Raw genomic sequence first — 12,745 nt, forward strand, 5'->3', positions numbered from 1 at the left:
AATCACAGACATATGGAAATGTAAACAAATGAAATCATCATCATACATTTTATGAAGTGATCTAATTAATTAAATTAAAGGTGGACGAGTTTATATCTCATGACTACCTGACTTTATAAACCAGTTGATCATTAGGGCTATACCCCCACACATTCCTTTGTTTCCCAGACACATTTAACATAAAAATCCCAGGGATTTTTAGCAGGATTAGAGGGGATTACAGTTCTCTCCTCTAAAATAACCCATCTGTTATTACTACACACCACAAGGTGGGTAGAGACAAAACAAATATTGTTTGTAAGACATTGAGAAGGGGAAGCAGTCTCTCTCCTTGTGCTTTCATGTAAGTATCTTTACTGAACCTAAAATGCCTAGCTGTGGTTCAAACTCCAGTCAAAGTCTGCCATCCTGTCTTGTGTTGTGGTTTCTCTCAAATGGTCCATATCCCAGTAGAACAAAGCACAGTCAACATAGCAGTCACCCAAATGCAGGTGTAGACTTGCCTGTGGCTAGAGATGCATTCTTCTCTGTGACTTCAGACAGGAATGTCTCACATCATCCCATGTGTGATGTTTTACTCATCACCACCTGGCTAGTACCCATGCATTCTCTGTTTATTAGAATACCGTTTCCTCAGAAAACTTTTGAGTAGGGATTAGGAATGCTTCTTAACATTAGGAAAACAATACAGTGGTGTAATATATACACAATAGGGAGTTTATACTGCATAACACAATGAATTGTATTTAAAAAAAACTTGAATCCTTGATTTGTTTGCCTCATGAACCCCTGTTGCCTATTGCAAATGCAATACACCCTATTTGCCAGTAGAGAGCAGTGCTAGGTTATTCAAGCCAAGCTAATGAATGGCCTTAATGCCAATGGGGCATTCTCTACACATTTAAGGAACTTGACAAAAATGTTTAACAGAACGTTTCCTAAAAGTTCAAACATGGTTACATTTCATGGAAATGTTGGTATTGTTCTATGAACGTTCTCCAACTGGTTTGACATTGGCAATTTTCAGATGTTAAACAATGTTCTTCTGTGGGAATTTCAGTACTTCAGCATAACGTTTCCTACAGGTTTCCTCATGGTTGTATTTAAAGTCAATTTCTCAAATTGTTCCGAGAACGTTAAGAACCAACCTTCTTCTGTGGGAATTTCAGTGCTTCCACAGAACATTCCACACACGTCTGGGAAAGTAGTTCTCAGAATATTCTGGGAATGTTTCAAAACATTTAATTGTACACAACATCAATTAGCCCTAAATTCCATTCTCAGAACATTAAGAAAACTTTCCATAAACATTTACATTACATTTAAGTCATTTAGCAGACGCTCTTATCCAGAGCGACTTACAAGTTGGTGCATTCACCTTATGATGTCCAGTGGAACAACCACTTTACAATAGTGCATCTAACTCTAAGGGGGGGGGGGGGGGTTAGAAGGATTACTTTATCCTATCCTAGGTATTCCTTAAAGAGGTGGGGTTTCAGGTGTCTCCGGAAGGTGGTGATTGATTCCAAAACACCAAAGATAAACACCAAAGGAAAACATTAGTAATGCTCTAAGAATGTTATTTATTTAAAAACATATACACCGAGTGTACAGAACATTAAGAACACATTCCTAATATTGAGTTTCACACGCTTTTGCCCTCAGAACACCCTCAATTCATCGGGGCATGGACTCTAGAAGGTGTCGAAAGTCTTCCACAGGGATGCTGGCCCATGTTGACTCCAATTCTTCCCAAAGTTGTGTCAAGTTGGCTGGATGTCCTTTGGGTGGTGGACCATTCTTGAAAAATGGGAAACTGTTGACACAAACCAGTGCGCCTGGCATCTACTATCATACCCCTGTCAAAGGCACTTAAATCTTTTGTCTTGTCCATTCACCCTCTGAATGGCACACATACAGCACATTCGGAAAGTATTCAGACACCTTCCATTGTTACATTACAGCTTTGTTCTAAAATTGATTAAATTAACTTTTTTCCTCACCAATCTACACACAATATCCCATAATGACAAAGCAAAAACAGGTTTAGACATTTTTGCAAATGTATTAAAAATTAACAGAAATACCTTACTTACATAAGTATTCAGACCCTTTGCTATGAGACCCTAAATTTTACTCAGGTGCATCCTGTTTCCATTGATCATCCTTGAGATGTTTCTACAACTTGATTGGAGTCCACCTGTGGTAAATTCAATTGATTGGGCATGATTTGGAAAGACACACACCTGTCTATATAAGAAGGAATTGTCCGTGGAGCTCCGAGACAGGATTGTGTCAAGGCACAGATCTGGGGAAGGGTACCAAAACGTTTTTGTAGCATTGAAGGTCCCTAAGAACACAGTGGACAACATCATTCTTAAATGGAAGAAGTTTGGAACCACCAAGACTTCCTGGAGCTGGCTGCACGGCCAAACTGAGCAATCGGGGGAGATGGGCCTTGGTCAGGGAGGTGACCAATAACCCAATGGTCACGCTGACAGAGCTCCAGAGTTCCTCTGTAGAGATGGGAGAACCTTCCAGAAGGACAACCATTTCTGCAACACTCCACCAATCAGGCCTTAAATCGTAGAGTGGCCAGATGGAAGCCACTCCTCAGTAAAAGGCACATGACAGCCTGCTTGGAGTTTGCTAAAAGGCTCCTAAAGGACTCTCAGACCATGAGAAACAAGATTCTCTGGTCTAATGAAACCAAGATTGAACTCTTTGGCCTGAATGCCAAGCGTCACATCTGGAGGAAACCTGGCACCATCCCTATGGTGAAGCATCATGCTGTGGGTATGTTTTTCAGCGGCAGGGACTGGGAGACTAGTCAGGATCGAGGGAAAGATGAACGGTGCAAAGTACAGAGAGATCCTTTATGGAAACCTGCTCCAGAGCGCTCATGACCTCAGACTGGTTCTCCTTCCAACAGGACAATGACTATAAGCACACAGCCAAGACAACGCAGCAGTGGCTTCGGGAAAAGTCTCTGAATATCCTTCAGTGGCCTCGCCAGAGCCCGGACTGGAACCCGATAAAACATCTCTGGAGAGACCTGAAAATAGCTGTGCAGGGATGCTCCACATCCAACCTGACAGAGCTTGAGAAGATCTACAGAGAAGAATGGGAGAAACTCCCCAAATGCAGGTGTGTCAAGCTTGTAACATCATACCCAAGAAGACAAGGGGTCTGTAATTGTTGCCAGAAGTGCTTCAATAATGTACTGCGTAAATGGTCTGAATGCTTATTTCGTGATATTTCATACATTTACAAAAATTTCTAAAAACATGTTTTTGCTTTGTCATTGTGGGGTATTGTGTGTAGATTGATGAGGGGGGGGGAAACGATTTAATACATTTTAGAATAAGGCTGTAACGAAACTAATTGTGGAAAAAGTCAAGGGGTCTGAATACTTTCCAAATGCACTGTACACAATCCATGTCTCAATTGTCTCAAGGCTGAAAAATCCTTTGTTATCCTGTTTCCTCCCCTTCGTCTACACTGATTGAAGTGGATTTAACAAGTGACGTCAATAAGGGAACACAGCTTTCACCTGAATTCACATGGTCAGTCATGTCCAGGTGAATTTCCACAACTTCTAAGGAACCAAATGTGCTAGCTGGGATAGCTTTTTATTTTTGTATTTCTCTTCTTTCATTTGAAATTCTGAAACTTTTCCTGTTCAATAAACATTCTCCTCAAGGTGTGCTGGCTGCTTTCAGTCATGCCCGGAAAGCAAACTTTACATAGAAAATTCACTGTCGATTTCAGTCGTCATATTTGGCTGAAAAATACATTTAGGCTCCAACAATGTTTGAGGATCCTTGGATCCAAGCGTAGATGGACAAATGTATTTGGGATGCATGAGCAAAATGTAATGGATGTACAATCGGCTAGACTAAACAAATTAGTTAATGGTTCTGATCCTTACAATACCATCATTATGATACAACCTTAAATCAGAATAAGGATAAAATACAGATAGCCCCTTGTTAACGCTATAAATGCATTCTAATATCACACTATGTCATGTGACTCTAAGTTGAAAACCTGCATTCCACACAGGAATGAGCTCCCTCCTCTATTTTCCACCTCTGCCTTGCCCTACTTCTCAAAAGCCTGCATTCTTTCTACCTCTTAAATTAATATTTCATATACACTTCACACTCGGTGCTCCATGTAATGTGGCAAAACCCAATGACCCCCTCACACACAGCACAGGCAGCGATTATATAGGAGGGGAGGCGAAGGGGGTAAATATAGCATTGCCATCTTGGTGGGATCCGTCACCAATCTAAGACCTAATCTGTGGCTGTTATCAGCATCTGTTGCCTGACACCCAGATCTGTAGGGGTTTTAGTTATTCATCAACACTCTATATATGTCACTCTGGCTGTCTGACTCGCCGTAGAGAGGACACAATGGCATAGGAACATTTTACCCCTCAGCAACTCCTCCTGAGTCACAATTAGACAGCCACACCTTCCAACCACACACACACCTGCATGCTGGAAGAAAGGAATGCTGGGTAATTATAATAAGATATTTAGGTGGGTGCTTACATTTGTCCTATTTCACATGTGTGAATTGGACATTTGTTTTTTTGCATATCCCACTCCCCCTGAGACACCTTCAGAGAGTGGGGTCAGAGCCAGGGATCAGCCATTATTGACAGTGACCCTGGAGCAATTAGGGTTAAGTGCCTTGCTCAAGGGCACATCAACAGATTTTTCACCTAGTCAGCTCAGGAATTTGAACCATCAAACTTTCGGTTACTGGCTACCTGCCGCCCTAATGAATTTGTTTTAGCTGTACAGTCACGTGGCGTGCTAATTGCCTCGCAGGTTGACCTTTGAGAGTGAAAGTGCACTGATGAATATATTTGCATACCTCTTGAGAGCTTATTTGTCACTGTAAACAAAGTATCATTGAAATATACTGTAAAGCATTGTGGAAGTTATTATATGACTGTAATACCAATATATATATTTTTTTCTATTACAAAATGTCACAAAACAAAACAAAGCAACAAAACACAAGTGTCCTCAATACTGTTGTAAAGTAGAGTAGTCTGATAAAGAAAAGTTGGTGCTGAAACTACTGTACAATTCCAAAACGCGTATCAAAACCAAATCCATAGCGGCATAGCTGGCATTTCCAACAAAAAGAAACAAACAACAAATCATGAACTAATAACATTTACATTACATTTAAGTCATTTAGCAGACGCTCTTATCCAGAGTGACTTACAAATTGGAAAGTTCATACATATTCATCCTGGTCCCCCCGTGGGGAATGAACCCACAACCCTGGCGTTGCAAGCGCCATGCTCTACCAACTGAGCCACACGGGACACAAGAAGAATAAGAAAGCTATGACAAATGGAGCCTTTGATTAGATTTGTAAACACCTTGGGTGACATTTGGGTTGGCATATATGGCCCTGTTCAACCATTTGAAAAAGGTGTTTTCCCTGGCCCAATCAAATAAACCTGCCCTATCAATTGGATGTTGTCTGCTACCTGTAATAATGGCTGGCAAGGAACAAATATGCCAATGTGGAACCAGTAAAATAGAGGGCAGGGAGATTTAAATGAGTTGGATGTGTATTAGATTACTATAGCTTTTGTTTTGCGTATCCAGCTATGCCATGTGCTTTTACCTGAAACCTTTCAAGGCACTAAACGAAGTCAGGGATTTTTGGTCAGCCTCCAGGAATGGAGTAGACTACAGCAGCATGGCTGGTGTGATATACTCAGAGTAGGCTATGTGGATCATAGCTCATGTCTAGGTTTAAGGCAGACAGCCATTAGAGGATGATGGACAAAAGTTACACAGTCAGTGTTGGCAAGATAAAGACCTTTTGGGTGCAATGTTTATCATAGCCGAGATAATAACTGTAGTCTAGGGACATTGTGAACCGCTACAGCAACACCTTACAGTGGTAAAGAAAAATGTCACCGTGGCAAGCTGGTGAACAAATGCACATACAAATGGACACAGAGAATCCTGAAATTGAGGTTGCATTCAACCGAATCCACCATAGCAATGTTTGCTCAATGTTTCTGTTTACAAAGTAGTGCCCAGTCAAACACACTTCTTATTCTAAAATCAGAAAGCAGTTACCTGTGAGGGGAATCTATAGGCTAGTGTCTAGTAGTGTGTTTTTAGACTACCCAAAACCGTCTGATGATTGTATTTGACCATGGAGAAAAAGAGCTACCGCGTAAATACTGCATTGCGGTTCAGATGAAATGGAGGCCTTGAGGCTCAGGTCTTCCCCAGTAAAACTCAAAATACCTATTCAGTAATATTTGGGAAAACAATGCGAGAAAGCCATGTCCACACAGACCAACATTGAGAGACAACCAGGCAAATGGTTCCGCTAAGTACCATAACGCAATATTATGAATGGAAATTTTATCACTGTCACGTTCTGACCTTAGTTCCTTTGTTATGTCTTTATTTTAGTTTGGTCAGGGCGTGAGTTGGGGTGGGCATTCTATGTTGTTTTTCTATGTTTTGTTCTGTTGGTAGATTTCTATGTGTTGGGCCTAGTATGGTTCTCAATCAGAGGCAGGTGTCAGTCGTTGTCCCTGATTGGGAGCCATATTTAGGTAGCCTGTTTTTCATTGTGTTTTGTGGGTGATTATTTTCTGTTCTGTGTTTTGTTTCACCGTACTGGAGTGTTCGTTTGTCGTTTTATTGTTTTTGTTCAGTGGTCATTATTCATATTAAATCAATATGGACACTTACCACGCTGCGCATTGCTCCTCCTCTTCTTCCAATCACGACAAGCGTTACAATCACATAATGGCTCTGACTCCTTCCAAATTTCTGGCGGCTGCTCCACTTTATCAAGTATTTGGTGATGCACATGTCAGGGAAGGAAAATATTTCATTCCATTTTATTCATATAGCTCAACTTTGCCTGATAAAAACAATCCTGGACACAGAGGGGTTGATATGTACAGTGAGTTAGTGTGATGAAAACACAGGGTTAAGGTAGAAAGTTGGCTGTCAAAAGTATTACAATGTAAACTTACTTTGATTCCGTCTGTCTGCATTTTTCAAGACATGGCATAATGGGGTGTAATGAGATACACGATGGGTTGGACAATTCGATCTCGCTTTAAATGAAGTGCAGCTTATAAAGGCTTCATAAAGACCTGTTAGTGATAATTACCTGTCACGCCCTAATCTGTTTCGCCTGTCTTTGTGCTTGTCTCCGACCCCCTCCAGGTGTTGCCCATCTTCCCCATTATCCCCTGTGTTTTCTGTTTGTCTGTTGCCAGTTCGTCTTGTTTGTCAAGCTAACCAGCGATTGTCCTGTCAGCTCCTGTCTCTTTTCCCAGCCTCTCTTTTTCTGGCCCTCCTGGTTTTTGACCCTTGCCTGTCCTGCCCCTGACCCTGAGCCTGCCTGCTATCCTTTACCTTTGCCTCTGTTGCTGTAATAAACATTGTTACTTCGACATGATCTGCATCTGGGTCTTACCTTATCCTGATAATTACCTAAGTCAAATCAAATCAAAATCAAATCAAATTTTATTAGTCACATACACATGGTTAGCAGATGTTAATGCGAGTGTAGCGAAATGCTTGTGCTTCTAGTTCCGACAATGCAGTAATAACCAACAGTAATCTAACCTAACAATTCCACACTACTACCTTACACACACACACAAGTGTAAAGGGATAAAGAATATGTACATAAAGATATATGAATGAGTGGTGGTACAGAACGGCATGGCAGATGCAGTAGATGGTATAGAGTACGGTATATACATATGAGATGAGTACTGTAGGGTATGTAAACATAAGTGGCATAGTTTAAAGTGGCTAGTGGTACATGTATTGCATAAAGATGGCAAGATGCAGTAGATGATATAGAGTACAGTATATATACATATGAGATGGGTAATGTAGGGTATGTAAACATTGTATTAAGTGGCATTGCTTAAAGTGGCTAGTGGTACATTTTTACATAATTTCCATCAATTCCCATTTTTAAAGTGGCTGGAGTTGGGTCAGTATGTTGGCAGCGGCCGCTAAATGTTAGTGGTGGCTGTTTAACAGTCTGATGGCCTTGAGATAGAAGCTGTTTTTCAGTCTCTCGGTCCCTGCTTTGATGCACCTGTACTGACCTCGCCTTCTGGATGATAGCGGGGTGAACAGGCAGTGGCTTGGGTGGTTGTTGTCCTTGATGATCTTTATGGCCTTCCTGTGACATCGGGTGGTGTAGGTGTCCTGGAGGGCAGGTAGTTTGCCCCTGGTGATGCGTTCTGCAGACCTCACTACCCTCTGGAGAGCCTTACGGTTGTGGGCGGAGCAGTTGCCGTACCAGGCGGTGATACAGCCCGACAGGATGCTCTCGATTGTGCATCTGTAGAAGTTTGTGAGTGCTTTTGGTGACAAGCCGAACAAAGTGTTAATACATTTGTGTTTGCATCATTACGCCTTTATGTATGTGTTATGAATGGCCAAAGGTGTCTGACTTTATAGTAAGTACAGCGTCATATGATACAAGGCATTTGTGTTATAAATATCCAAAGGGGTCTGACTTTAAATTAAGTACAGTGTCATGCGATATAGAGTCTTTATGGATGTGTTATGAATAACCGACGGTGTCTCACTTCAAACTAAGTATAACAGGATACTACATGAAGTGTCAATAAATAGATTATTAACGTTCTGCTGATTAATGAAGGTTCTCTCATGACCCACAGGTTACTGTAGGGTGTGAGAGCTATTTAAAGGGGTTGATGGACCTGCAAAGCTTGTGTGTGTGTGTGTGTCAGAGCCAAGATGATTTGGAGTAGTCCTAGCTGAGACCACCGCACCAGGTATTCCTCTTCTGGTCAAATGCTGGAGACCAAGGCTTGATTACAACCTGTTACAATGGTGCCAACATTTTGTGCATGATCTTTCAGTGGGGGAGTGGGTGAATGTGTCAAAGACCTGACTGGGCCTGAAAGCGACTTACAGTCTTGCGTGAATAGATTTTGACATGGGTTCCGGGAATCGAATCCACTATCCTGGCTTTGCAATGCTCTACCAAGATGCATGACAGGATTAAAAATGCTTTGTGAAGCCTCAATTTAATATGATTTATAAAGCCAATATTAAGCGGTGCTTATGCCACCCTTTATAAAGCACAGGTTTATGTCCTATTTGACATAGTGGGTTATGTCACATTTGACATTGGTGGTTATGTCACACAGTTATGCCACATTTATGAACCCTTAAGCATGACATACGGTTATAGATGATTTGTAACTAGAGTTGCGCATTTGGAGGAATATTCAGAGGTGGAAACTTTCCTTGGGATATCATGGAAAATATATGGGAATATATGGGAATTAATGGAAATATATGCAAATTAATATTAATACCATTTAAATGTAGATGTTTTTTGAATTGGATATATTTACCATATCATATGGAGACAGAAACATAAACCTTTAACCTTATCATAAGTAGACATAATTGCAAATGATTAAATCCTTCCAATATAATTTTTTTTTTTTAATTGTTACGAATTGAACTTTAATTAAATGAGTTGACCCTTCGCATGGGATGATTTCACTGAACAACAAAAGAAAGGGAATATTGAATGATCCTCAATGATCCATCGCATCTCCCAAAAACGTTTTCAACATATAGTATCTGTAAAATGATATTCTAGAAACTAAGCTTTGGTTGTCTTCCTCTCAGGCTTCCATGTCTTCTCCCTGGACCTCCTCAATGTCCACCTCTTAAATGTCAGACTCTGAGGCCTCATCTTCACTGTCACTTTCCAACCTTGAGGATAGCTCGTTCTCAGGCTCAAAAAGCCTCAAACTTGCCAGGATACCCAACCCTTATGTTGGTCAGCCTGTCGCTCTGAGGCGACTGATGTTGGTGGGATTTGGAGGATGATGTAAGCAACAGGGGAAAGAGCCTCAGATCCACAAAGTCCCTTCCACCAGGTGGCTGATGAGATATGTTGGCACGACTACCATGTTGCATCTCCATCCCAAAGCCCTTGCTTGGAAGTGTACTTCTCCAGACTGCCAAGAACCTTGCCCTAATCCAGGCCAAGGTGACGAGACACGGTAGTGATGACACCATAGGCCTTGTTGATCTCTGCACCAGACAGGATGCTCTTGCCATCATACTTGGAGTCCAACATGTACGCTGCAGGGTGTATGGTTTTCAGGCAGAAGTCTTCCCGCTTTTTGATGTATTTCAGAACTGCAGTTTCCTCTGCTTGGAGCAACACTGAACTGGGCAGGGCAGTACGGATTTCTTCTCTTACATCTGTTAGCAGAGTCTGAACATCAGACAGGATGACATTGTCCCCCTCAATCCGTGCAATGGCTACTGCTATAGGTTTCAGGAGTTTCAGGCTGCTTACCACTCTCTCCCAAAATACGTCATCCAGGAGGATCCTCTTGACGGGGCTGTCCATATCGGAAGACTGTGATATAGCCATTTCTTGGAGAGACTCCTTCCCCTCCAGGAGACTGTCAAACATGATGACAACACCACCCCAAGGGGTGTTGCTGGGCAGCTTCAATGTGGTGCTCTTATTCTTCTCACTTTGCTTGGTGAGGTAGATTGCTGCTATAACTTGATAACCTTTCACATACCTAACCATTTCCTTGGCTCTCTTGTATTGTATCCATTGTTTTCAGTGCCATGATGTCCTTGAGGAGCAGATTTAATGCATGAGCAGCACAGCCAATGGGTGTGATGTGAGGGTAGGACCTCCACTTTAGACCAAGCAGCCTCATGTTCGCAGCAGTGTCTGTGTCACGGCCGTTTAAAGAAGAGGACCAAGGTACAGCGTGGTGAACGTACATTTTCCTTTTATTTATAAAAATGACGCCGAACAAAACAATAAACACTAAACAAACAAACCGTGAAGCTAAAGGCTATGTGCCCTAAACAAAGTCAACTTCCCACAAAGACAGGTGGAAAAAAGGGCTACCTAAGTATAGTTCTCAATCAGAGACAACGATAGACAGCTGCCTCTGATTGAGAACCACACCCTAGCCTAACCAAAATATAGAATAAAAGCCTCTCTATGGCCAGGGCATGACAGTCTGTCACCAGTGCAAATACGTTCTGTGGTCCAAGGTCAATGCAGAGACCGGTTTGTCGGTTGTCCCTTGTGTCTGTGCTCTTGTAGAATACTGATTGAGGGATGGAGATGATGTAGTTAACCTCTCTGGTATCATTGGGACGCTAACGTCCCACCTCGACAACAGCCAGTGAAATTGCAGGGCGCCAAATTCAAACAACAGAAATCCCTAAATTAAAATTCCTCAAACATACAAGTATTATACACCATTTTAAAGATAAACTTCTTCTTAATCCAACCACAGTGTCCGATTTCAAAAAGGCTTTACAGCGAAAGCACACCATGCGATTATGTTAGGACAGCGCCTTGCCACAAGAAACCATACAGACATTTTCCAGCCAAGGAGAGGACTCACAAAAGTCAGAAATAGCGATTAAATTAATCACTAACCTTTGATGATCTTCATCTGGTGGCACTCCCAGGACTCCATGTTACACAATAAATGTTTGTTTTGTTCAATAAAGTCCCTCTCTATGTCCAAAAACCTCAGTTTAAATTGGTGCGTTATGTTCAGTAATGCATTGACTCAAATAACATCCGGTGAAATTGCAGAGAGCCAAATCAAATTACAGAAATACTCATCATAAACATTGATGAAAGATACAAGTGTTACACATAGAATTAAAGATAAACGTCTTGTTAATCCAGCCGCTGTGTCAGATTTCCAAAAGGCTTTACGGCGAAAGCACACCATGCGATTATGTTAGGACAGCGCCTAGCCACAAAACACCATACAGACATTTTCCAGCCAAAGAGTACTCACAAAAGTCAGAAATAGCGATTAAATTAATCACTTACCTTTGATGATCTTCATCTGGTGGAACTCCGAGGACTCCATGTTACACAATAAATGTTAGTTTTGTTCGATAATGTCCCTCTTTATGTCCAAAAAACTCAGTTTTGTTGGTGCGTTTAGTTCAGTAATCCAAAGTGTCACGAACCGGCTCAAAGCCCGTAACAAAAGGGAGACCACATGGAGATAAGGAATAACAAACTATATTTATTAACTAAGGTAAAGTAAATACAATTAACAATGGTGTGTGTGTAGTCAGTAGTCAGTAGTGTAGGTGAGTGGTTGCGTGTATACATGGGATAAGTAGGGGTGTTGAAGGGTGCCAATACAAACAAACCAAATAACCACAACCAGGCCACAACCAAAATCTGTCTGTGTCTGACTGGAGAGAGTCTCCTCCATGAATGGGGAAGTGGTGTATTTATCCTGGGAGACACCGGGCCCAGGTGTCTCCCATGTAGCTGACGACCCTCCCAACTCCGCCCACCGGCATCCTAATAAGGAAACCAGAACAAAGAGAGAACACGGCAGACAGAGTGGGAGGGTCGTCACAAAAGGCACAAAGCGCGCTCTCAACATCCTGACCAAAAGTCAAAAAAGTACAATAAAAGTTCGTAGAAACATGTCAAACGATGTTTAAAATCAATCCTCAGGTTGTTTTTGTCATAAATAATCAATAATATTTCAACCGGACAAAAGCTTCGTCAATAGAAAAGGAGAAACAAGAAAGGCGCGCTCCCGATCACGCGCTGGGCTCATGTCTGGAAATTTCCACTGTCCACTCATTGAAAGTGCTGTATCTCCCTCATTTTTCAGAGTAAAAGCCTG

The 12,745-nt window shown here is 41.7% G+C and overlaps 1 long non-coding RNA gene across 1 annotated transcript in view; it reads left to right on the plus strand.

Moving 5' to 3' along the window:
* The window catches only part of LOC139535450 (uncharacterized), a 47,476-nt gene that overhangs the window by 5,426 nt on the left and 29,305 nt on the right, over positions 1 to 12,745 (plus strand). The gene's annotated exons all lie outside the window — the stretch shown is intronic.

Source organism: Salvelinus alpinus, chromosome 12 (assembly GCF_045679555.1).
Source record: "Salvelinus alpinus chromosome 12, SLU_Salpinus.1, whole genome shotgun sequence".
Taxonomy (NCBI): Eukaryota; Metazoa; Chordata; class Actinopteri; order Salmoniformes; family Salmonidae; genus Salvelinus; species Salvelinus alpinus.